The sequence below is a fragment of the Pelobates fuscus genome, chromosome 4 (assembly GCF_036172605.1).
Source record: "Pelobates fuscus isolate aPelFus1 chromosome 4, aPelFus1.pri, whole genome shotgun sequence".
Lineage (NCBI taxonomy): Eukaryota > Metazoa > Chordata > Amphibia > Anura > Pelobatidae > Pelobates > Pelobates fuscus.
The window spans coordinates 157252346-157278853 of record NC_086320.1 but is presented as its reverse complement, the minus strand read 5'-3'; the positions used below and the strand labels follow the sequence as shown (position 1 = coordinate 157278853).

At 42.7% G+C, this 26508-nt stretch overlaps 1 protein-coding gene across 2 annotated transcripts in view; it reads right to left on the bottom strand.

The window, feature by feature from the left end:
• Positions 1-26508, bottom strand: part of ATXN1 (ataxin 1) — a 311414-nt gene that overhangs the window by 214423 nt on the left and 70483 nt on the right. Inside the window, exon 2 of one of the 2 annotated variants that reach the window (XM_063451697.1) lies at positions 25658-25746. The exons of the other annotated variant lie outside the window; for it this stretch is intronic. The gene's annotated coding sequence lies outside the window, so the exon portion shown is untranslated. The remainder of the gene's footprint in view (positions 1-25657; positions 25747-26508) is intronic. 2 annotated transcript variants of the gene reach the window in all.

The window sequence follows — 26508 nt, the reverse complement described above, 5'->3', positions numbered from 1 at the left end:
TAACAAATAATAATATAAAAGTAGGTTTAGCAGCAATAACAAAAACGTCCGAAAAATGTCCAAATATAATATAAAAAATTGGAATAACAACAGGTACCTATTAGTCCGAATATAAAATATCCAAATGTGCAAATGGTGGTCCTAGTAGTCCATCAGAAGGGTATGTAGCGTCCGAATGTATATTTGTAGTTTGGAGATAAATATAGCCCGTCAGGAAAACGGTATATTTTAACGGTCGTAGATTATGCCACCAGGTATCCAGAAGCAGTGGCTCTGACCAACATCCACGCTGAGACGGTCGCGGATGCCCTCATGCGGATATTCTCCCGGATGGGATTACCCAGGGAGATTATCTCGGATCAGGGTACCCAGTTTACCGCAGAATTCACCCAACACCTCTGGAGGATCTGTGGCATTAAGCCTATTATCAGTGCCCCTTACCACCCCCAGACGAACGGGCTCTGCGAACGATTCAATGGTACCTTGAAGCAGATGCTCCGAACCTTCGCAGAGACCCACAAGGACTGGGAACGATTCCTGCCGCACCTCCTATTCGCATACCGGGAGGTGCCGCAGGAATCCACAGGGTTCTCCCCGTTTGAATTATTGTTTGGAAGGAGGGTCCGAGGCCCATTGGATCTTATTAGAGAGCATTGGGAGGGAGACCGGAGCACAGATGGCACTCCCATCCTACCATATGTGTTGGCCTTTCGGGACCGCCTAGAAGCGTTGACCAAGACGGTAAGGGAAAACCTTCAGGAGGCCCAGACCCGCCAGCGTACATGGTATGATCGGGGAGCCAGGGACCGTAGCTTTCAGGTCGGGCAGAAGGTACTAATTTTAAAACCTGTCCGACATGATAAGTTACAGGCCGCCTGGCAGGGCCCATATAAGGTGGTGGAGCAAAGATGCGATACCACCTATATTATCGGCCCCTGCACAGGGACTGGGGGGCGACGCATGCTCCATGTGAACATGCTGAAGCCCTACCACGAGCGTACTGAGGAGGTAACCGCCATCTGTGCCCCTAACACGGAAGAGTTTGACAGCTTACCCCTCCCCGATTTGCTGGGGGATGGGCGGCTGTCCGGGGATTTAGGGGAGGTTGCGCTGGGAGATCGGCTGAGCCCACAGGAGCGGATCGAGGTACAGCAACTATTGGAAGAGAAACGCGACACGTTCTCTAATGTACCTGGATACACGCCTCTGGCAACTCACCGGGTCGAGACCCCAGGGCAACTACCCATGCGCCAGACGCCATACCGCATTCCAGAAGCGGTACGGGCAAACATGCGTAAGGAGATCGACGAAATGCTCCAACTGGGGGTGATTGAACCCTCAGACAGTCCTTGGGCATCTCCTGTAGTCCTCGTACCAAAGCGAGACGGTACGACCCGCTTCTGCGTGGACTATAGGAGATTGAACGAGAAGACTGTATCTGACGCCTATCCAATGCCCCGGATAGACGAGTTACTGGACAGAATGGCCAGGGGCCAATACCTCACCACTATTGACTTGTGTAAAGGGTATTGGCAAATCCCCCTGGCCCCAGACGCCATCCCGAAGTCGGCCTTTGTCACCCCATTTGGCTTGTACCAGTTTAAGGTCATGCCATTTGGGATGAAAAACGCCCCAGCCACCTTCCAAAGGATGGTGGATCGACTCCTAGATGGATTCCAGGACTATACATGTGCCTACCTGGACGATATTGCTATTTTTAGCAATACGTGGCAGGAACACTTAGCTCACATCGGAGCTGTACTAGATAGGATAAGGGAAGCAGGTCTGACCTTGAAGCCGGCCAAGTGTAGTATCGGCATGGCTGAGGTACAATACCTGGGACATAGAGTAGGGTGCGGTAAACAGAAACCCGAACCCGCCAAAGTAGAGGCTGTAGCCCAGTGGCCCACCCCTAGGACTAAGACCCAGGTTTTAGCGTTTCTAGGGACAGCAGGGTATTACAGGAAGTTTGTTCCCAATTATAGCGCCCTGGCCAAACCCCTCACTGACCTGACCCGTAAGAACCTTCCCCGCCAAGTAAACTGGACCCCGGAGTGTGAGCAGGCATTCCAACAATTGAAAAATGCACTGATAAATGCCCCTGTCTTGGCAGCTCCCAATCCAACTAAACGTTTTCTTGTTCACACAGACGCTTCTATGTTTGGATTGGGGGCAGTACTGAGTCAAGTCGGGGCCGATGGCGGAGAACATCCAGTGGCTTACATCAGTCGCAAACTGTTACCTCGAGAAGTAAGCTACGCCGCCATCGAAAAGGAATGCCTGGCTGTGGTGTGGGCCCTAAAGAAGCTACAACCCTATTTATATGGACAGCCCTTTTCCTTGCTCACGGATCACAACCCGTTAGTCTGGCTGAACCGGGTGGCTGGAGACAACGCCAGGCTGCTGCGCTGGAGTTTGGCGCTACAGCCTTTTGACTTTAATATCCAGTACCGGCCGGGTAAGCAGAATGGAAATGCTGACGGGTTGTCAAGACAAACTGACTTAGAGAAATGATCCGTGAGCCCCCGGACATCCCCAAGCCGATCCGTGTTGGATCAGACTGTGTATGCCGGCTTGTGGGCAAGGGGGAGCAGTGCAGCGGATTGGTACCGGGCTGTCCCACGACATGTATGAGAATAAGTGTATTTGGTCATATGGCTGGTTTAATGTGTATGTACATGTATAGAAATCATGGTATCCGGTTATAATGACAGTTAAATGTATGTAAAGAATTGTATTCCTCTAGTTGTTCGGTAGAATCATTCAAATAAAACAAGGGAATGAAACTACCGAACAACCAGACCACCCCCGTGTAAAGTGTGCCTTCAATTACCTATTCCTGCAATTACCTATTCCTGCAGTGTGGTCTTTGTTCTCTGGGTGGCCGCCATTCGGGATGCGAACACGTGGCGGCGGCCATCTTAAACTGCCGAACAGCGGTGTTTTGCCGTCGAGTGTCTGGAACCAAAATCGGACACTTGACTAGGCAAACACCGCTGAGACCTCCAGACTCCTAATACTTCGTGGGGAAACTACCGAACGGCCCGCCGTTCGGTAGAAAGAACCCCACAAACTAGGGGATTCATCCGAATCCCAGTCAGGCCACTTAGCAGTAATATTTCACCCCTTTGCATTCGCCTGTTTGTGACCGACCGCAGGGCCAGAATACATGGAACTGTTTTCGGATACTTTACCTCTGCGGTCGGTCCAAACTTCAAAGTCCCATAACTCCCGAACGCTTCATCCGAATGGGCTAATTTTTAAGTATGTTGGTCCCCCAGAATAGAGCTATCTGGGGATGTTGGATTTGTGGATGTACCCCAAGTATTTAGGGTACATCCAAAACTCGGGGAAAACTGTGTACACGATAAGGGGATTATGATGCTAGAGGAGGGGAGGAGATCTGTGGGAGGTTACTACTTAGAGATTGGATAATGTCTTAAGTGATAGAACCTCCTCCCTTGCATGGGAGAGGCCTTTATAAGGAACTGTGGAATAAAGCTTGTCAGTTCTACTCCTGAAACTGTGTGTCGTCCAGTTATTGGGATTGCGATGGGGATACTGCTGTATTACTTTACCTGCTGGAAACCTTGCCTATGGACTTAACATCACCTTGTTCCTGAGCCTCACTGGGATCTCTAGTGGAGAATAGCTGTGCAAGATCGGCTCTCCGCTACAGTCAGTATCGGTAAATTATCGGCCTGAAAGTTCACAGATTATCGGTATCGGCTCTAAAAAAATCGATATTGGTCGATCCCTATAAGGAATGGTCAGGGACAAGCCAAGGTCGAGGGAGCCAGAAGTCACAGAATCGACGGATACAAGCAGAGTCAAGGAAACCATAGATCACAGTAGCGAAATACAAAAGCAGGATCATGAATACAGAAATGAGAATGGTCAGGAAGCCAAGGTCAAAACACAAGATACACTGAAAAAGCAAAGCACTACATGAAGTAGAACCACAACAGGGCAAAGAACTATGGGTGAATCTGCCTTTTATAGGCTTAGATCTTTAAATTTGAAGCCACGCCCCAAAACCGGCAGAGTTTGAATGTGACGTCATCAGTGTCATGACGTCGGCGCGCGCTGCTTCATAAAAGGGGGAGTTTGAACTGCTGGAGGGAAACCTACGAGTGTTCAGAGGTTCCCTCTTTGTCTGCCAGCTGTCCCCAACCAAGGTAAGCATGACAACATTCAAGCACACAGATACTGCTCAGTGCTAAATACAATCCTGCAAGCATAGAGAATCGGTAGAGCCCCAGCTTTCAAAGCATTGTTGAAGTTGCACGACAGATGGTGATCTATCTTTTAACCATCCTGTGTACATACACAGACATACATACACAGATTGGAGTAAAGATCAGGATAAGGTTCAGCGCTGATAAGAAACAGGGAATATTACAGCAAGGCAGCACACCTTAAAAAGGAGAATCCCCTCTGGACCCCTTAGAATACAATGGAGGAAAAAGGAAGGAATAAGGGTGCGCCTAAAACAAGTGGAAATAACAAATAATAATATAAAAGTAGGTTTAGCAGCAATAACAAAAACGTCCGAAAAATGTCCAAATATAATATAAAAAATTGGAATAACAACAGGTACCTATTAGTCCGAATATAAAATATCCAAATGTGCAAATGGTGGTCCTAGTAGTCCATCAGAAGGGTATGTAGCGTCCGAATGTATATTTGTAGTTTGGAGATAAATATGCGGGAAGAACAGAAGAGAGAATATTCCATTAATAACACTTTGATTTATAAAAGAAAAAAGTTTCTATACGCGTTTCGCCACAATAGGCTTCATCAAGTAGAAACACATATAAAAAAATTTTATATATGTTTCTACTTGATGAAGCCTATTGTGGCGAAACGCGTATAGAATTTTTTTTATATATGTTTCTACTTGATGAAGCCTATTGTGGCGAAACGCGTATAGAAACTTTTTTCTTTTATAAATCAAAGTGTTATTAAAGGAATATTTGGCTATTATACACTGGTTTGCCACATTCCTTCTTTCACTTTTATATTCTATTATTTGCTATTTTATTCTATGCAAGTTTATTTTATCCAGACCTAACCACCATTTATTCCGACCATATTGGACTACCAAAGAATCCTTCAGGTGGGGATTATACCACCCATACGCCATCCACCGAGCAGTACGTCTGCTCTATATACCGTGAGTATATTTTATCTCTTTTTAATTGTTTCATCATTTATACAGTGAGCACTGTATTTTTATTTTTTCTTATCCCGAGTTGGACTACTCCATCTTTTCACCAAAGGAACAAAGAGGAGCACCACATATCCTTGAGTGGGGATTATTCCACTTCACGCTATCCATACCAGAGCTGGATTTAAGCTCTGAATATTGTGAGTAGTTCCACGGTTATTTACAGAATATCCATATTTTGTTTTTATACTACACCATTGGAGTTTTTCTCTCTTCTGTTCTTCCCGCATATTTATCTCCAAACTACAAATATACATTCGGACGCTACATACCCTTCTGATGGACTACTAGGACCACCATTTGCACATTTGGATATTTTATATTCGAACTAATAGGTACCTGTTGTTATTCCAATTTTTTATATTATATTTGGACATTTTTCGGACGTTTCTGTTATTGCTGCTAAACCTACTTTTATATTATTATTTGTTATTTCCACTTGTTTTAGGCGCACCCTTATACATACACAGATTGTCTGTGTATGTATGTCTCTGTATGCCTTGTATGTATGTCTCTGTATAACTGTCTGCGTATGTATGTCTCTTTATCACTGTGTATGTATGTCTCTATATGCCTATCTCTATTTCTCTTTATATCTGTGTCTGTATTTCTCTGTGTGCCTGTGTCTGTATGAATGTATATCTGTTTGTATGACAGTGTACCTGTATGTGTAGATTGTATGCCTGTGTTTGTTTGATTGTGTGCCTTTTCTGACTGTGTGTCTGTATATCTCTGTGACTGTGTGCCTGAATAACTATGTCTGTGTGCTTGTATGGTTGTGTGTCTGTATGTTTGTGTATTTGTACTTATGTGTATTTTTGCCTGTATCGGTCTATATGGGAGAAAGAGAGATAGTTAGGGGCCGGGGAGGAGAAAGAGAGATAGGGACTGGGGGGAAGAAAGAGACACAAAGGGGCTGGCGGGGAAGTAAGAAATACATAAGTCGGGTTGTAAGAGACACACTAAAGGGGGGTGTAAGGCACAAAGGGGCAAAATATTCAAGAGAGGGGATTTGAAACACTAACGGGGGTAAGACATTCAAAAGGGGGGCTACGATACACACAGGTGAAGATGCATTTTTTGGGGGGGTGGGGGCGGCAAAATGCATCTTCGCCTGTGTAGTCAAAAATCCTTGCACCGGCCATGCCGAGGGTCCCTCACTCCCAGTACGCCGAGATCAATGTGGAGCCTTTGCTGCAACCGGCACTCCTGTCACTCCCAGCACACCGTGACAGCCCCACACATACATATGACACAACCAATCACCAAAATCACACTTGGCAACCACACGCATACCACTTAGATGTATACCTTACGCTCCTGTTGCAAAGGCAAGATAACCTAGACTTTAGGAAGCAACTGGGGAACATCATAAAAATCCCTTGCTTACAGCAAGGATCCTGAAAGTAGAAGGCATGGTAACATGTATGTTCCTTCTTCAGAACTGCACAAATACTGTATTTAAGAAGCTTGATGCCTTACATTACCACTTTCCACTTAAAGCAACTCAAGTTATAGGTTTGCTTTTATCAATAATTCCACTTTCCACCTCCAGAATTATCTCCCTGCTGGGTTTTCTCAAAGCTCTGGTGCTACATTACAGAAAAGATGCATAAAAGGAAAAACATAATAAAAATAAAACCTATTATTCTTACACTCCTGTTCTCGGATGTTTCTTTTATGTCTTAAAGAGTCTAACACCTTTCTTTTTTTACCACAAAAGAATGAAAACCTTTCATTTAGAGAATACACAAAGCAGCATTTTGTTTTAATTTATCCTTGCGCAAATGCTCCATGCCCTGATGTTTTTTTTCTGTGTTTATTGGTCATGTAAGAAGCAGGATACCTGCTGTAAGTATATTCATCACTAGTGGAGTTGGACTTAGCAGGTGCTATTAGCAAACAAAAAAAAAAAAAAAAAACAGTATTATTTAATGTTAACTGCATACAGATGTTACAGCCCCGATGACTAGATTTTTTTAATTACCCATGCAAACCTATTATGTAGGAAAATAAAACAAGTGTTTAATGTGCAGCACCTGAGCTTGTGCTAATCTGCTTTACACTTCTCCAAGCCGATAAACACACATTTATGAAAATATACTTTCTCTTAAATTTTTTCAGCTCAACTGTTCATTTTTCCAAGGCAAAAATGAAGACATTTCCAAAATGTGCTCACTGGCGTAATAGCCCTTGCACCTCTAGTACCTACACATAGGTGATTGTACTGCTAAAATAAATATATTTATTTTTAAATATGATTTGTTCCTTTTTAGTTTAGATTATGTGCCTACCTGCCATATAACCCAGCACCAGAATTGTCTCCTATCTGCGGCCTACTGAGAGATTAACAACCATTATAACCTCCGGTCCGGTCAAAAGCTTCTCATAAAATAGAATTGAGGACACATAGAACATGTACAGAAATTGCGCACTCCACTAAAAGCCAAAGCTTCTCAAAGAGAAACACTAAATCCAATGTTTTTCCATGAGAAGCCATGCTCAGTGTTATCATATTGTTTGTGATGAATACGAATGTGAAGATCTTTTAAAAAAAAAAAAAAAAGGATGTAAGAAAGTGCCTATACCGGCTGTGTGTCCGACAGGCACTAGAGGAATTTTTCAGCCAATTATAAATATAGTAGTTTTTCAGAAACAGAAATTGTGACGAGAGCAATCTCGCCACATTGCATTGGAGAAGCCTGGCTGCCCGCCTCCTGCCTTTGGACTATGGCCCTGGGAGATTGGGCCCTTTAAAAACAATATTCGGCCATACCAGAGTGTATGTCACTCATTCTGGCCCTTTAAACACAGTGGGGCCATTCGGTACTTGCCCTGTGTGAGCGGTGATACCCCCAGATAGCTATGCCATGGAGCCTATTCATATAATGAAAGACTATGGGAAAGACTTTAGCTCCATGGCAATTGAACTGTGTGAATAGGATCTGAGCGCTATTCGGTAGTTTTGTGCGCTCAGATTCCAGCTATCTGGGGATATGTGAAATGTCTGTGTGTTATGTGTAAAAGGTGACTTTATGTATTTTTTAAAGAATTTTATGTCTTTCTGTAACCATGTGGTTAATGGAGTCTGCCTCTAGCCCTGGATAATTGGATTACTTTCCCCTTTGTCTCCAGGATAGAGGCCTCTGTAAAACCTGTTTAAACCAGATTGCCATGCTGCCAGTAAGGGACAAAAGATACTTTTACTAACTTTTGAACCCCTGGTCTGATTCATGCCATTTTCTAATATGTTGTTCCCCTGAATGGATTGATTGTGAATATGTAATTTGTATGTGAATGTGATGTATGGTTTTAGAGTTATGAATGTTAGGTAAAAAGTATGTTAAACTGTAAATGTTCCGGCCAGCAGATAAGTGAGCTATGTATATTGCTAAAACTCAATTATCTAGCCTGGCCCAGAGGAGGAGTTTTGTGTTGCATAAATTGTGAGTTCTGTGTGCCAGTAAATCAGTCTTGTTCCAGCATTAAGCTTTGGCTCATGTGTGGATTATTTGGCGAGACCAGCAAGTTATTACTCTGTGGATTACTTGGTGATTTTATTTTATGGGAAGAAGGGAATGCTTGACGGATTAACGGATTGTACCATCACAGAAATGTTTGACCATTGTAAGAGAAAATGAGTCGCAGCTATGCACTAAAACCACTATATTAAGATATGGTGGTTTTGGAGGTTTGAGTGTCTCTTTAATAATTTTTAAGGAACGCTTTAGTGTTAGGAATACATCTTTGTTTCCCTATCACTAAAGTGTCCCTCTGGAAGACAGCCACTAGAAGCAGTCTTATCACAGCAATGTAAACATTACTACAGGGACACTGCTCCTAGATCACTTCAATGAGATGAAGTGATCTGAGTGCCTTAACTATATGTAATACATTTAATAAAATCTTTTAGAAACATAGAACATAGAAACATAGAATGTGACGGCAGATGAGAACCATTCGGTCCATCTAGTCTGCCCCATTTTGTAAATACTTTCATTAATCCCTGGCCTTATCTTATAGCTAGGATAGCCTTATGCCTATCCCAAGCATGCATATGATTAATAGAGTTAACTTTATCTTCTTTTGTTGTAATAGATTTTTAAAAATCATGCTTTGTACCAGGTGGCTGAAAGCTGAATAGAAGCACAAACCTTCCCTATGCACGGTGTAAAAAAAAAAGAAAAATTCTTAAACTAGGCTCTACTCCTCTATGTCAAGAAAACACAGGAAACAAAGAAAATAACAGTTTCATGTAAACATATAAAAATAATATCATTTGTTTTACTTACAATAGGTGCATAACATTTTTAAAATTCTCATTGTTCAACCTTTTCTGTTTCAGTTTTTTTCTTTAGAAAGAAAATGCACTTGGGGAAAATAAGATAAATAGTTTTTCCAACTTTTTTTTTTTTTTTTAAAAGAACATTTCATTTTAATTTGAGACTACACATACCACACCCCAACTCAAAAGATGTCAGATCCCCGGGCTCACTAACCTAGGGCTCCCTCCTTGTTTGTCACGTCACAATGGCACATGCCTGGTTCTCCAGCATGGCCAGCCCGCTCACCACTATTTAATGATGGCCAGCATCTTCGCTCTCAGTGGGAGGCGCTCTCCACCTCGCCGCAGCCCATTATCCACTCAAGGTATCGGGCAGTATTGCCCACGGTGAAAGTGGACTCTCCACAGACTATGGATCCCCTTGGTGCACTCACGCCTGATGGACAGCCTCTTAAAGAGGCAGGGTTATTTAAGATGTTGTGGTTTTGGGTACTAATAAAGTGGGAGAGGTGTGTCCCTCTTCCCTGTGTATGTCTCCTGTATACACATATCCCTTACTTTCTACTGTCTCTCAGGAATATGGCCAATTTTGCCTCTTTATTGCCTGCGAACTTGCTGCCTGTCCTGACCTTTGGCTATTCCCGACCACGTCTTTTCTTATCCTTATTGGTACCTTGCATCAGTTTTTGTTCAATATTAAATCCAACAAAAGGTTACTTCTATTTTGTTTACAAACCATAAGCAGTAAAATCAACCTTGTTCGTATAGAAAATCAGAACACAAATCCCTGTATATTGATTTGGCTCACTATAACCTTGGGAAGGAGAAACAATATAATTTAAAAATGAAAAAGGCAAATTAATAAATACTGAAATAGAAGGAAGAACCACTAAAAGCTAATGTATAGCAAACCTACTAAATAGTGTGCCCTCTAGAACACCAGAGAAAAGTGAAACATACAAATGGGTAGGAATGCACAGAAATGTATTGGGATTTCCAAAGGTGTAAAATAGCAAAAAATACAACCTTATATTATGGAAAACGTAGTATGCAGTGTCTGCAAGAAATACAAACTGCACATAGTGTGATCAATGTATATATGTAAAGAGACAATGAGGAGAACTCACAAGAGGTTAATGAATATCAGGCACATCAACCTTAATCAGGTGAAGACTTTAGTATAGTATTGAAAAAAATCTTCTTACACTTGGGAATAAAAAGAAACTGAAAGCTAGTGCAGATAAAACTTAAAATTGAAACATTTATTACAAATGCAATTACAAAATATCAGGATAAAAAAGCATGTATCCAGTGCAAAGTGAAGCAGGTATAATGCAGCAATGTGAGTCCCCAGCGTCTACATCCTACGCTTTTCGTCCTGTGGACTTCCTCAGGGATGTTTAGAAACGTGTGGGAAAGCATTGGATTGGCTAAAAATTGGCCATTTTGATGATATCACAGACCCGCGCACTGCCAGAAATAAGGTGAGTTTTAAACTTTTATAGTGGGGCTAAGACAAGGGCAAGCCACCTAAATGGTGGGCCAAACACTATAGGGTCAGGAATACATGTTTGAGTTCCTGACCCTATAGTGTTCTTTTAATATTGTGAGAATAGCATGCTGTGGTAAACTGATCAAGAACATTTATCTACATATAAATCAATATGTATGTTGATTAAAAGGCAGTTCCCCTGTTTAATTGGTAATTTAAAACAAAATTCTACCCCATTTCCCTTTTTGATCTGAATGGAATGCTAATAAGCATTTGCGTTTTAATAGATATACAAGACAATTGCCCAAATATGTTCACAATCTCAAGACATAACAGAACTCGGCTTATAATGAAGCATGAAAGGAACACTCTAGACACCCACACATTATGATAGTTAGTCATGCAAGGTGTTCCCCATAAGCATGAGGTTATATGACATATAATATAGCAAAATTACTTTTCCTTCAAGGGTGTATCAGGACATGTTTGCCACTGCCTGATTAAACCTGATTTTTATTGGATGATAACACATGGTAAAGTAGCCAAGGCTATCAATAAGGGATGGTTTATTTCCAGCTATTGTTTGCATCATTTATATAGAAAGAGTGTATATTTTTTATATTATTGAGGTGCAAAATAGCATTATGGATGAGACCATTATTTCCTCTTGATAATGGCCTCCTTCTGTTATGGCTAAAATGAAAATTGTCGGACACATATTGTGGGACCTCCACTTGGTTTCACAAACACAGTGGTAACCAGCAATTCTACCTTTCTCCCGGAGCCATGAAGATGGCGCATCGACCCCAAAGCAGATGGTGAAGAAAAAAAAAATTGTGGGCCGAAACGAGCCACAGTTTCCGAGATATCAAGACTGCTAGGCCTGAGCCACTCAATATGGGGCCGGCGGAAACCTCACCCTTAGTCTCCTCGGATTTGGAGAGCCTGCCTGAACGGCTGTCCACCTTCTCAAAGGTATCTGCAGTGCCACATGGACCCCTAGCTGATGGGGACACGGACCCTTCCACTAAGGCATACGTTAAGGCCCTGCTCCAAGAGCTCAGAGGCATGCTCCAGGCTCTGTAGCAGTGGTGAAAGAGGAAGTAGCCTCGCTAGCCATCAGAATTTCTACAACGGAGGGAGAAGTGGGAGCCGCAAAGGTGGCACAAACAGCCACAGATGCAGCCCTTGGCTCTCTGCAAAAAGAAAATGCCAGTATGATGTGACGCATGGCTTCCTTAGGAGACAAGATCAAGGCAAGGCAAGGAATCTCCAATTCAGGGAGGGGGCCTTAGACCGTTCCAGCAAGCAAGTTAACCCACTTTGTACGGCGGCTTGTTGCCACACTGCTCCTTCTGAAACAAGCTAAGCAAGTAGTTGTGGACTACTGCTTTCGTATGACGAAACCCACCAGGACTCCCCTGGATACTTCTAGGGATGTTCTCATTAAGTTCATACGTGACTCTGACAGAGGGCCGGCCATGGGGGGGGACGAGAAATACCCCATTCTACATTTTATTAAGGGAATACACTAACCATCTACCGAGACACACTGTTTTCTGGAGGCAATCCCTTCTACATCTTACCTAACATCTATGGGACAATTATGTGCCATATAGATAGGACATGGATCAGCTTGTAGCGGAAAAAGATGGCAGAACCTACTCTCTTACACACCTACTTCAGGAGCTGGGTCTAACAGCCAGATCATTCAAAGCACCTCTGTTGTTGGCTTGCAACCGAATAACCCCATTTGAGTCAAGAGTAGCTGCACCATGACCCAGGGACTTACTAACTTGAAGAAGGTTCTCAAAATGTATCCTGCCCAATGCAGGCTTGCAGCATATATATTTTTTTGCTTTTATTTTGTTCACAGTTTCAGTTTAGCCTTTTTTTTATGTAACACAAGTTAAAGGTTTCCCATATCTGGCTCCGTAAGCTGACACTAGATACACAACGCGTGATTCCCCCTGCCTAGGCCTACTGCACCTCTGACTGCAGACAGCATTTTACCATGATAGGTATGGCCGGCATCTAAGTTTAGGCTACCATACTTACCGCATTTATAGCTGATTATTCTACAGCTTATGTTTCATACTAACTTGTATCACCTGTATCCCAACCCATAATACGTTAGGTGTAAATAAACAGGGAGTACACATGATGCCGAAGCTGATTTTACTACAGCCTGTTATATGTTATCTAACTACAAAAATATAAAATGGGCTAGGCCTTTTGACATGTTTTATATACGTCCCACGGATTTTTGACTGAAAGTTATTGTGGACATTAGAGATGTCCCGAATAGTTCGCCGGCGAATAGTTCCTGGCGAACATAGCTTGTTCGCATTCGCCACGGTGGGTGAACATATGCGATGTTCGGTCCGCCCCCTATTCGTCATCATTGAGTAAACTTTGACCCTGTACCTCACAGTCAGCAGACACATTCCAGCCAATCAGCAGCAGACCCTCCCTCGCAGACCCTCCCACCTCCTGGACAGCATCCATTTTAGATTCATTCGGAAGCTGCATTCTTAGTGAGAGGAGGGACAGTGTAGCTGCTGATGATTTAATAGGGAAATCGATAGCTAGGCTAGTGTATTCAGTGTCCACTACAGTCCTGAAGGACTCATATGATCTCTGCTGTAAGGACAGCATCCCAAAAAGCCCTTTTTAGGGCTAGAACATCAGTCTGCTTTTTTTTTTCCTGTGTAATCTAATTGCAGTTGCCTGTCTGCCAGCGTGTGTGTCAGGCTCACAGCATATACTGTGCCCACTTGCCCAGTGCCACCACTCATATCTGGTGTCACAATAGCTTGCATTTAAAAAAAAAAAAACTTTTTTGACTGTAATATAATAGCAGTCAGTTTCCTTCACACGTGTGCGTTTCAGGGCCTGCCAGGGCACAGTGTCACACCAGTGCAACTCATATCTGGTGTAACAGTAGCATACGTTAAAAAAAAACTAGAAATTTGACTGTGAAATAATAGCAGTCAGTTTCCTTCACACGTGTGCGTTTCAGGGCCTGCCAAGGCACAGTGTCACACCAGTGCAACTCATATCTGGTGTAACAGTAGTGTACATTTAAAAAAAAAATACAGGGGGCTTGTTGTCACCTTTTGGGGACCCTTGGTGTTGTACGTGGCTGGGTGGAGGAAGAGACCTTCAATGACATCAGTGAGGACAAGGAACGGGACATGGCTAGCTTGGTATCCAACCTTGTGCAAATGGGGAGTTTGCGGTTGTGCAAATGGACTGTTTGCGGTTGTTTGCGGTGTGTTAAACGGGGAGTTTGGTCTGTCACTGTGAAGCGGGCGTAACCCTTACACTACCTAATCGATACAACATCATACCTGATGTTTTAAAGCACGTTATTCCAAACAATTTAGGAATGTTAGGTGATTTATGCCCTTTATGGATTAAAACCAGACTCTGCATCAACTATGTAATTTTCCATGGGAGTTTTGCCATGGATCCCCCTCCGGCATGCCACAGTCCAGGTGTTAGTCCCCTTGAAACAACTTTTCCATCACTATTGTGGCCAGAAAGAGTCCCTGTGGGTTTTAAAATTCGCCTGCCTATTGAAGTCTATGGCGGTTCGCCCGGTTCGCCCGTTCGCGAACATTTGTAGAAATTCGCGTTCGCCATTTGCGAACGGAAAATTTTATGTTCGCTACATCTCTAGTGGACATGTCAAGCATGTCAAGCATGTCTGTCTTGTTTGTCACGCACTCAAAATAAAGAATGTAAAACTTTCTGAATTACATTTGATACAGCACTCAGACACTAGATGAAATGTAATTCACACAGACCTGTTGTGCTAACGTTGGCTATCAGCGGAAGGTTTCCATATTTCTATGGATTGCAGGTTGGCAGGAAAAAATATATACCACTGGTGAAACTGATAGGAGAAATGTCAATTCAATTCAGATTTAGAGATTATCACTGAATACCCTCTTAGGTTTTTTTAATATATCTGTCATTATCTATGATCAAAATATTCCCTTTTATTGAGTGGAATTATGATGATAATGGATTAATCATAAAGCATTGTTCAAAGCTCCAAGACAATGAATGCTTCTTGCATTAGTTATGGTGCATGGAGGTCCCAAATCCCTTCAGTTAAAGGGATACTCACTGCAAAGGCACAATTAAAAAACACAAGTATCGCCTCTACCCTCAAGTGTCCCTTTAATGACCGGTGGACTCTACAACAGTATGTGTGTGAAGTGAACTCTTTTCTCATGATAACTTTCAAGGTTCTTGCTATTGATCACCAGAATCTTTGTTTCACATGAAATGTAATAAACATTTGACGCCAGCATGAAAATTAGTGAACAAAGCTGTTAGTGCCAAATATATTTACAATTTAACATTGTAAGTGCTATAGTGGCATATTCTAATTATATTAGTACCAGAGTCAAGGGACATGATCATTTCTTCTCAATATCTTCGTCCCATGACAAAACATATAGCAATATAATATCATGGAAAGAAATAGGCTGCCTTCAAATACCTCCTAACATGTTAGATCAATTTGTTAAATATCTACTGACTCGTGACTCTTATGATTTCACACATGCAGTGACCTATTCCTAATAAAATTCCTAAGTGGGGGAAATGGTTGAACTCTTGAAAGAAAATGAATGAACATTGTGCACTGAGACATGCTCTAGATGGGGAATTAAATGAATGCAGCCATAAGACTGCACTGGTTGCTAGGCATTTTACAGAATATACGCATACATTGAATAGCACTCTTTATGTTCCTATTAAATCTGTATTTAAGCATTCATGTAGTGCAGAGAAAAAGGAGACCAACTTGGATAAACTGATTGAATTTGTTGTATGTTATGTATATGTTATTTGCTTTAAAAGAAAAGTAAGGCATTCTCCTGTATTTATAAAATAACACTGATTTGAATCAGCAACTCTATGACCCGGTCTCTAAAAAAATATTAGGTAGGATTTACAAAGCTTAAATGTATGGCTTTCATTTGGAAACCTCATGTATTCAAGGCAAAAGCTCAAAGAAGCATAACCCAATCTAAAGAGCACAAAATATAGAACACTGAGCACTGGAAAAAGTAACGTATTCCAAAAAATCATCTATACCACTATGTTCTACATCTAGATGGGTTTGGAGAAAAATGCAGAACAAACATGTCAACTATTAACACTGCAGAGAATGGTAAAAACCTACATGAAATCAATGGACTCTCGGCATGGTCATGGATAGTTAGCAACATAGGACTATTAACTATAACTGGATCATGTGCATGTGAAAGATATGACACAGTTGTATCAATAAGTGCAAGCTTCATTTCTTCACCTCTAGGCGGAGCCGTCAAGTCTTGTTATTTCTCCCAGCCGTCACCAGTGATAACTATAGGGAAATTAGCTCTCTCTATGGAGGATCCTGCAGTCTTGCAGATCCTTCATAGAAATTAACACTGTACACTTGCACATGCCTGAGAATACAATGCTGATGGCACCTAGCAGCTGAAGCATCAGGAGATGAAGAGAAGCAGCAGGAAGAGGATGGTAGCGGCCGGGAGAAAGAGGCTGAGAAAGGTAAATATCAACTTTGCTTGCCTTCCCCCCTGGCCATCGGATCACAAGCTCCGATGTCACCGTTGAGGGTCTTTGCAAATTAGGGAACACATTATAATCTATGTCATAACAACAACCTGGAACCTCTAAGTCCGTGTTAAGAAGTGGAATGTCCCACATAGTAAGCTTCAGCAAGTCTATTCAACCCTGCAGTAATTAGATAAGAGAATTCTTCAAGAACACATAGTTATGATGGCATAGGCCATCACTGGTGTTATATAACTTTAAAGGTTACTGCAACCATTATAACCACTACAGCCCGCTAAGGATATGAAGGTTAGAGTATCTTTGCATTGTTTCCCAGTGATAGTGATTTTTTAATAATTAACTTTTATGAATGGTTGCAGAACACTCAACTCAACAATGCCACTCTAAAGCGACACTCCACTTAAAGCATGCATTTTTTCATTATAGGTATATCTAAAAACAGATTGCAGTAGCTGCAGATATCTGTCTTCAGCCTTTGCAAGACCTCCACTTCTAACCCTGCACATACTATCTGTAGCTGTCCAATTACAGACTTTCCAGTGCTACTTAATGAGTTTCTGCAAGGCAGGTGCTCTGGCCAATAGCTACCTTTTGAGTTTAGCTCCACTGTGCAAACCAAAACAGAAAGTAACAGGACTGATTGCCAGCCAGGAGAATGGAGCAAGGTTAATACATGAAAGTTCCAATATCTGTTGAAATCATATTAAAAACGAATATGTATTAGAAGTTAGGTAGGAAAGAAATATGTAATTGAAAAGTCATTCAGTAACTTGCATACCTCCCAACCTTGCTCCCCTCGAAATCGAGAGTGGTGGGTGGAGTTTGGGGGTGTTGCCAGTAATATGAATTGCATCACTGTTGGCAGGGGAACCTGGAAAATGGGTGGATCTGCAGAAAAACGGGCGGTCTCATACAAAAGGGGTTGTGTCAGCCCAAAAGAGGGGTGTGCCCGCCACCTGACAGGCAGCCTGGCCTGCTCTCAGCTATCAGGATCATGCATAGTCCTAATTCCTGCTGCACAGCACAAGCATGTCTGCTTTACTTGCGGTTTACTTACCGTTCTCGGGTGTCCCCAGATGTGGAACACCAGGGAACTAAAGTGGAACAGTGGTACATCACCCCAAAATCAAGACTGTCTTGCCAAAAGTGGGACGTTTGGAAGGCATTTACTTGTTGTTATAATTAGCATGTAGATACATATAGCAAAGCCTCCCCCACTGTAGAAAACTGCTTTAACCCGTTAAGGAACAAGACTTCTTTGTAATGCACAGCATTTGGGCCACTGCCTTTTTGTCACTTTTGCCATGCGTTTATTCTACCACAATTTCCCCATTTCTGTTTAATTGCACCCATACATATTATGTATCATGATATGTATGGATGGCTATATGTATACATAATGCAATATCAAGTAGGAATAAAATATTTAAAGAAAACTAACTAAAATAGAGTCACTAATTGGTCCCGACTGTTAAAATGCCCAACATGTCAAGGATTGTAATTAATGTTAAGAAGTTAGAAAACAAATACTGCATTGAGTGAATTACAGTTTTAAAGCTAAAAAAATCTGGCATGCTAAGATACAACTTTAGTTGTTGTCACAGAATCCAAAAGCCTTCTACACTAACTTTCAGCACTGCTCATAGCTCTCTTGTCAATTTGGAGCCACTCATTTTGACCCGAACCGACAGAGGGGACCCACAGGTATCGAAAGATACCTTGGGATCACTTTTTTTATGCTGGAGGCTTGGGGCAGTGAAAGAAATATTGCGGCTTAGCAAGGAGATTGCCTGGTTCCTTTACTGCATGAAGGTTCATGCCATCACTGGGCATTAACATCTTGCACTGCATGAAGTCATAGACCGTCATGTGATCGTTAAGTGGTTAATAAGCAGCCCTTGTTTTTCATAACACATTACCAAGGCAACTGATAACACAGTGATTTAGGCCAAGTACTTTAACTGACAAATCTTGATATAAACATCTTTGTTGTTAACGTTGTTTATGCTCAGTTAAACATATGAAGTTGAAAGATAAATCTCCAAGGCACACCTACTTATTATTTATTTATACCGTCTTCAGCAGCTTATAAATGCCACCTTTTGTGCTCTAGATAGGCATACTTATAGCCAAACTGATATGATTAACGATAAACATTTTTTAAAAAAATTTAAGACTGGTATTCAACCTAGTGCAGCCTTGAAGTCAATGTGTACGTGACACAATTTGATGTGTCCTGATTTTTTAATTATTATCAATAGAATGTCCAGGCTCAAGCACCCTAGTGGAGATTAAATGGGGCATTTGGTAAATCACCTCTAGGAGCAGGCTAAGCATGTCCGAGGTACAAATGACACAAATAACCTGAATTCTACACATGCCCACTGTTGAACACCTTATGAACACAGGAATCATAAATTATCAGTGAACAGGTCTGTGCTCTGGTGGGAGAAAGTTAGAGGAAATTCTAGCACTGCACTATTGCATGGAATTTATTTACCATTTATACTGCAAATTTTCTATGTTAATAGTAATACGGCTTCTATACCTTTGTTCTATTTAAGGGTATGTATGTGGGGGTTGCCTTATAACTATTGTGACAGTAGGTGAGTTTCAGCACCATTACAAAGTGTACAAGGGCAATTTGACAACAATTTTTACTTGACTTGAAGAACTTCATCTATAAGCTACTGCTTGAAGGAATATTTGAAGAAATATCAGAAGCTTTCAGAATTTTTAACACCCTTCCACTCATTCAACAGCAGGCAATGTCTGAATGGTCCTGCAATTATTTCCATAGAACAAACTTACACAGTAATTCAATTCTAAGCATCTAATTGAAGATTATGTAAGCCATAAACTAAGGAAATGGCCAACTCACCAGAATTAAAATTACTTCTCTATTCCTAAAAATAGTGTACCACCGGCACAAGTGACATTGGCAACCTACAATGCTTTTCAAGGCTACAAATGTCAATAATGTGCATAAAACTTTGTCAGCAGTGTGCACTCCCCTCTTATCTTCCCTCACTCTGGGCACTTCCTTCCATCTTCCTCTGTTTAAGAAATGGAAAAAATATTCCCTCCATCTCCCCACTTCCCTCACCCTGCCCTTGCCGGCCCGCAGCACAAGCATGCGCTCTGAGCCAGCGAACTGAGAGGACTATGATTGGACAGTGTGTGCCCCTCTGATGTCAGAGGGAGTGCAGAAGTCAGCACTGGTAGCTTCGCCTAAAGTAAAATTATTTTCTTTTTTTTTAGAGCTTTTACTGCAAATCGAGGGAGGTGGGACAACCTTCTTCATAGTGCCCAATAGGGCATATTACACAGAAAAAGTTCCCCTCTTTGTGTTGGAAAAGTTATACATGTGAGATATCATTGTACTCTAGAACAGTAGGTGAATATAAATATGGAGTGTTTACACAAATGGAAAACATGTGGTCTGTGAATTTACACACAAAAAAAGCACATGTGTGAAAAATTACATAAATATTTTGGCCGAGATTTGTGATAAAATGGTTAAATAAATGAAAAGTGTCAAAATGCTCTTAGTTAAATAGCCTAGGAGATGTACTTTCTACCAATATATATATTTTGTGTAGAGATTTTCAGTTCTGTGACTACTACAAAAGTTGTAATTTTTGCATGCAAATTTTGCAAAGTTTTAGCTTAAACCCCGTAATGTTTTATAACTTCCAAAAATAATTGAAATCCTAGACATTTTGGGCATTTTAACAATCAGTACTAATTAGCGAATCTATTGTTGAGTTCTTTGGTTGCACTTGTTGTATATAAATTATTAAATTTAAAATTGAGGAAAAAAATGGGTTTTGGTTTGTTTTAAAAACAAAAACAAAACAACAAAAAAAAAAACATGATATATAATATGAATAGGTTCACTTAAACAGAAAGGGTGACAATGTGGTGGAATACATGACAAAAGTGCCGAAAAGGCCTTGGTCAGAAATATGTTGCATCTCAAAAAACCACTGGTCATTAAAGGGACACTATAGGCACCCAGACCACTTCATCTCATTGACATAGTTTGGGTGCACTATCCCTATCCCCTTAACCCAGCAATCTAGAACATTGTAGTTTCCAAGAAATAGCAATGTTTATATTGCAGGGTTAAGACTTCCTCTAGTGACTGTCTCCCAGACGCTTCCTGCTGTTTCACAGAGTTTAATGGTGCGCATGAGGACATTCAGCGTCTTCAAATCCCCCATAGGAAAGCAGTGAGTCAATACTTTTGTATGAAAAAGGCATGCGCATTAGGTTCCCCCTCTAAACTGATGTTGGAGGAGGCAGAACCAGTGCCCCGTGGGACTTCAGCACTAGAATAAGGTGAGTAAGGTGGGTGTTTTAAAGAGGTTTAAACTTTTATTTGTCACAAGGGGCAGGGGGTCAGGGCCGCCATCAGGGCATGACAACCGCAACGGTTGTCATGGGCCCGGCGGTCCTGGGGGGCCCGGACTGCTCAGGTCGTCCGGGCCCCACATTCAGTGGGAACATACCGGGTCGCAGGGGGCCCTGCGACCCCGGTATGTTCCCACTGGGCCAGCCTCTTCTCCTGGGGGGCCCAGCAGCCGGTCACCTCAGGGCCCCCCAGAGGCTGGCCCTGCTGACACCCGGCGGGTGCGCGAGGGAGCACTCTCCTCTGAGTGCTTCCTCTTCAGCTCCCTCGCGCACCGTACTGATGCCGGAGCCGGAAGATGACGTCATCTTCCGGCTCCGGCATCAGTACGCGGCGCGCGAGGGAGCTGAAGAGGAAGCACTCAGAGGAGAGTGCTCCCTCGCGCGCCCGCCGGGTGTCAGGAAATTTGAGTGGGTGGGGGTGGGGGGGGAGAGGGAAGGCAGGAAATTTGAGGGAGGGGGGGGGAGGGAGGAAATATGAATGAGTGGGGGGAGAGTGAGGGAAGGGAGGAAATTTGAGGAGGGGGGAGAGGGAGGAAATTTGGGGGGGAGAGGAAGGAAATTTGATGGGGGGAGAGGAAGGAAATTGGGGGGGGGAGAGGAAGGTAGGAGATTTGGGGGGGAGAGGAAGGAAAAATTTGAGGGAGGGGAGGGAGAGGTAGGAATTTGAGGGGGGAGAGGAGGGAGGAAATTTGAGGGAGGGGGGAGAGGAAGGGAGGAAATTTGAGGGAGGGGGAGAGGAAGGGAGGAAATTTGAGGGAGGGGGAGAGGAAGGGAGGACATTTGAGGGGGGAGAGAGGAAGGGAGGACATTTGAGGGGGGGAGAGGAAGGGAGGACATTTGAGGGGGGGGAGGAAGAAAATTTGAGGGAGGGGGGAGAGGAAGGAAATTTGAGGGAGGGGGGAGAGGAAGGAAATTTGAGGGAGGGGGGAGAGGAAGGAAATTTGAGGGAGGGGGGAGAGGAAGGAAATTTGAGGGAGGGGGAGAGGAAGGAAATTTGAGGGAGGGGGAGAGGAAGGAAATTTGAGGGAGAGGGAGAGGAAGGAATTTTGAGGGGGGAGGGAGGAAGGAAATTTGAGGGGGGAGGGAGGAAGGAAATTTGAGGGGGGAGGGAGGAAGGAAATTGGAGGGGGGAGGGAGGAAGGAAATTGGAGGGGGGAGAGGAAGGAAATTGGAGGGGGGAGAGGAAGGAAATTGGAGGGGGGAGAAGGAAGGAAATTGGAGGGGGGAGAAGGAAGGAAATTGGAGGGGGGAGAAGGCAATGAGAGGGAGGGGGAGAAGAAGGAAATTGACGGGGGTAGGGGGAGAGATTGACATCCATCACACACACACACAATGCACCCCTTGCACACAGAAAAACACACAATGCATTACACACAGACACACATACACAAGCAATGCATCCCTTACACACAGCAACACACAATGCACCCCTTCCACACACTCAGTGCATCCCTTACAGACACACACAAACTGCATCCCATACATACACAATCTCACCTTGCAGCCCTTACACATACAAACAGATTCACACAATGCATTCCTTACACACATCAGGACACCCCCCCCCCCCCCCCCCCCCCACACACACCCCTGTGAACAAACTCATTGGTGGAACATGAAGGTGGACCCTGGGACCCAGACCTTGAGCTGTGTAAAGGGCCCTCAAAAAATGGAGCTGCTTCTCGTTCTCCCAGAACATTGATTTTTGTGACCACAGTTACAAACCGCCTCCAGAGAGCCTGTTCTACACCAGACCAGTGGAGCCAGACGGCAGCTGAAGCCCATCATCATCCTCATCTGGTTGTAAGTAGGCAATCTAGTATATTATTCGTGGCACTAATCTTTAAATTACCTCACATTAAAGGACCACTCTAGGCACCCAGACCACTTCAGCTTAATGAAGTGGTCTGGGTGCCAGGTCCTTCTAGGGTTAACCCATTTTTTCATAAACATAGCAGTTTCAGAGAAACTGCTATGTTTATGAATGGGTTAAGCCTTCCCCCTATTTCCTCTAGTGGCTGTCTCATTGACAGCCGCTAGAGGCGCTTGCGTGCTTCTCACTGTGATTTTCACAGTGAGAGCACGCAAGCGTCCATAGGAAAGCATTATGAATGCTTTCCTATGTGACCGGCTGAATGCGCGCGCAGCTCTTGCCGCGCGTGCGCATTCAGCCGACGGGGAGGAGAAGAGGCGGATCGGTGGAGGAGAGCAGGAGGAGAGCTCTCGGCCCGGCGCTGGAAAAAGGTAAGATTTAACCCCTTTCCAGAGCCAGGCGGGAGGGGGTCCCTGAGGGTGGGGGCACCCTCAGGGCACTCTAGTGCCAGGAAAACGAGTATGTTTTCCTGGCACTAGAGTGGTCCTTTAAAGGGACACTATAGTCCCCAGAACCACTGCAGCTTATTGTAGTGGTTCTGGTGTCTATAGCCTGTCCCTGCAGGCCTTTTATTGTAAACACTGCAGCACTGTGTTAGTTAACATGGCAGATCATATGGGTGGGGCACTGTGATGTCACATGGGGGGGCGGCAAACTTTACTTTTGCCTAGGGCGGCAAAAATCCTTGCACCGGCCCTGCAGACACTGCATCCCTGTTGGCGGACTCGGGGGGGGGAGGTCGGGTGCAGGCGCCGGGGGGCCCAGACCTTGAGCTGTGTCAGGGGCCCCAAAATTTCTGATGGCAGCCCTGCAGGGGGTGCAAGGGACACTATAGTGTTAGGAATGCATCTTTGCTAGACTTTGTATTTCTAATACTATAGTGTTCCTTTAACGGATTAAGAGGTCAGCCAGATGACAAGAAGAAAAAAAAAAAAAAAAAAAAAGAATAAATATTAAACATTATTAAAGTTAAAAAATATTCCTGTTTTGTGACACTGAATACTCTTTTTTTTTGTGGATATTGTATGTTCATCCCTTATTGTACCAATTACACATTCACTCCTGCACTTAGCTCCACTGCATGTTTTCGTTTTGTCTGCATGCACAACATAAAATTTTAATGTGGAAACCTGCACATTACACTGCATCATGCTCTGTTTTACATTAAATGCAGTTGCCCATTTAATTTCCTTTAATAAACAGAGCACACACACGTTTTTCCTCCCATTACCATCTCTGTTATGCAATTTGTTCTTATGCTCTACACCCATAGGTATTTGCCAAATCCCATGTCTTTAACCCCTTAAGGACCAAACTTCTGGAATAAAAGGGAATCATGACATGTCACAAATGTCATGTGTCCTTAAGGGGTTAAAGAGTTAAACAACACATTTTATGGATTCATTATTTCATTGCAACTTTTGCTTTTTCGCCCTTGTCCTTGTCTTTTGGTTTTGTACTCACTTAATTCTTGAGTAAATAAAAAAAAAAAAAAAATCTTTAGAAAATAGAAGAGAATATTTCTGCCAACCCAGATTCTAAAAACTAATACATTTTGTTTTCTCTCCCTTAATTTAAGGATAAATACAATTTAAGGTATTGTGAGAATTTGAATTTAAGTATATTGAAACTTGTAATATCACTGCAAAGCCACCTCCTACAGAAACTGCTGTGTCTCTGGAGTTTATTCGATATATATGTATATATGTATATATATATGTATATATATATATGTATATATATATATATATATATATATATATATATATATATATATATATATATATAATAAATATAGTGCCCATCATGTAAATCCAAAGAGCAGGTCTATCATGTCATGCCTTCAAGCTAGCACATCACATATACTAGATGTTTTTTGCAAGCTTTCCAAACTCCTCTGCACCAGAAAGTGTACAGATACAGCCACAAAAACAGCTGCTGCCCACATAAAATGTGCCTGCCATGCATTGAAGCACACTATATGAACTGGTAGGCTGCACATCTATTTATGGTAATCATCAAAGACAGGGGTTAGTAACCTATGACAGATTTCATTCATATTTTAACTCCATTCATTGGTTGAGTGAGTCAGCTAAACCGCTCAGCCTAGTTGACCTTTTGTTTTAGTCCACCTGCTCATGAAATGGTTTGACCCAGAACCAGGGAACAGAACCTGCAACTTAATAGCAGAATATCATCTATTACAGCCTCTACATATAGTAATTATAGTGCCAATGCTGCTCCTCTAAATTCCCTCTGTACATAAACACCCAGTATGAAAAATATGTGAGTAATACAGCGGAATAGGGTGAACAATCAGGAAACGCTATTCTAAAGGTCTATTTGGCACTATTTACAACCTATTTAAATAAACACATTTTTTGGTGAATGTACACAATATTCAACATCAAAAAAGCAGCATCCATCATCTATTATTCAAGCTCCACCACGCAAATCACACACCAGAATCTTCTGCCTACCTTTATTCATGGTAAAATACAGACACCGTCAAAAAAAGATATTGAACCAAGAACAAAGGTCTTTTCAAAACTTTCCAAGGCTAGGACATTGCTAGACTAAAACCACAAGCCAATCAAAAACTCCTTGGTGGTATTTTCATGGAAGAAGAACTTCCTGTCTGTGTAACCACAAACTTACCATAAATGAAATTCTTTTTTTATGCGCTTTTATTCAGCTGTCTGTGTAAATATAGATAGAAATTATTTGATGTAACATTACTAAATGGTCGAATCGCCTTACCATGTTTTTTCATTCCTAGTAGAGTTCAATTTGCCACTCTGTTATCTTTTTTTATTTGATCCACAAGGCAGAGCTTTCTTGACCTTTCTCTGAAAGAAGTAAAAGGAGACTAAAATTAGAAACTGTGCTAATCCCCGTACACAAATCAGATGTAATTAATTGTAAGTGTTGGACAGCATTTAGTCTATACATATTACACAAAACATTTTTTCATCCATTGCGCCATGCTGAGAAATTGATTAGTGAAAAAGTAAGATGCCTTAATACTGAGCAGCCTAATGTTTTATACGTTGAACGCACATCCAGTGGCAGGAATACCAGATAAAATATTGGACAATAATTACCGTATTTATCGGCGTATAACACGCACAGGCGTATAACACGCACCTCATTTTTAGAAAGAAATTCCAGGAAATTTCCCCCCTCATCCCATAGTATTCCCCCCCCTCATCCCATAGTATTCCCCCCTCATCCCATAGTGTCCCCCCTTTCCATAGTATTCTCCCCCCTTTCCATAGTATTCTCCCCCCTCCCATAGTATTCCCCCCTCCTCCCATAGTATTCTCCCCCCTCCCCTCCCATAGTATTCTCCCCCCCTCCCCTCCCATAGTATTCTCCCCCCCTCCCCTCCCATAGTATTCTCCCCCCCTCCCCTCCCATAGTATATAGTATTCTCCCCCCTCCCCTCCCATAGTATTCCCCCCCCTCCCCTCCCCTCGTATTCTCCCCCCCTCCCCTCCCATAGTATTCTCCCCCCCCTCCCCTCCCATAGTATTCTCCCCCCCCTCCCCTCCCATAGTATTCTCCCCCCCTCCCCTCCCATAGTATTCTCCCCCCCTCCCCTCCCATAG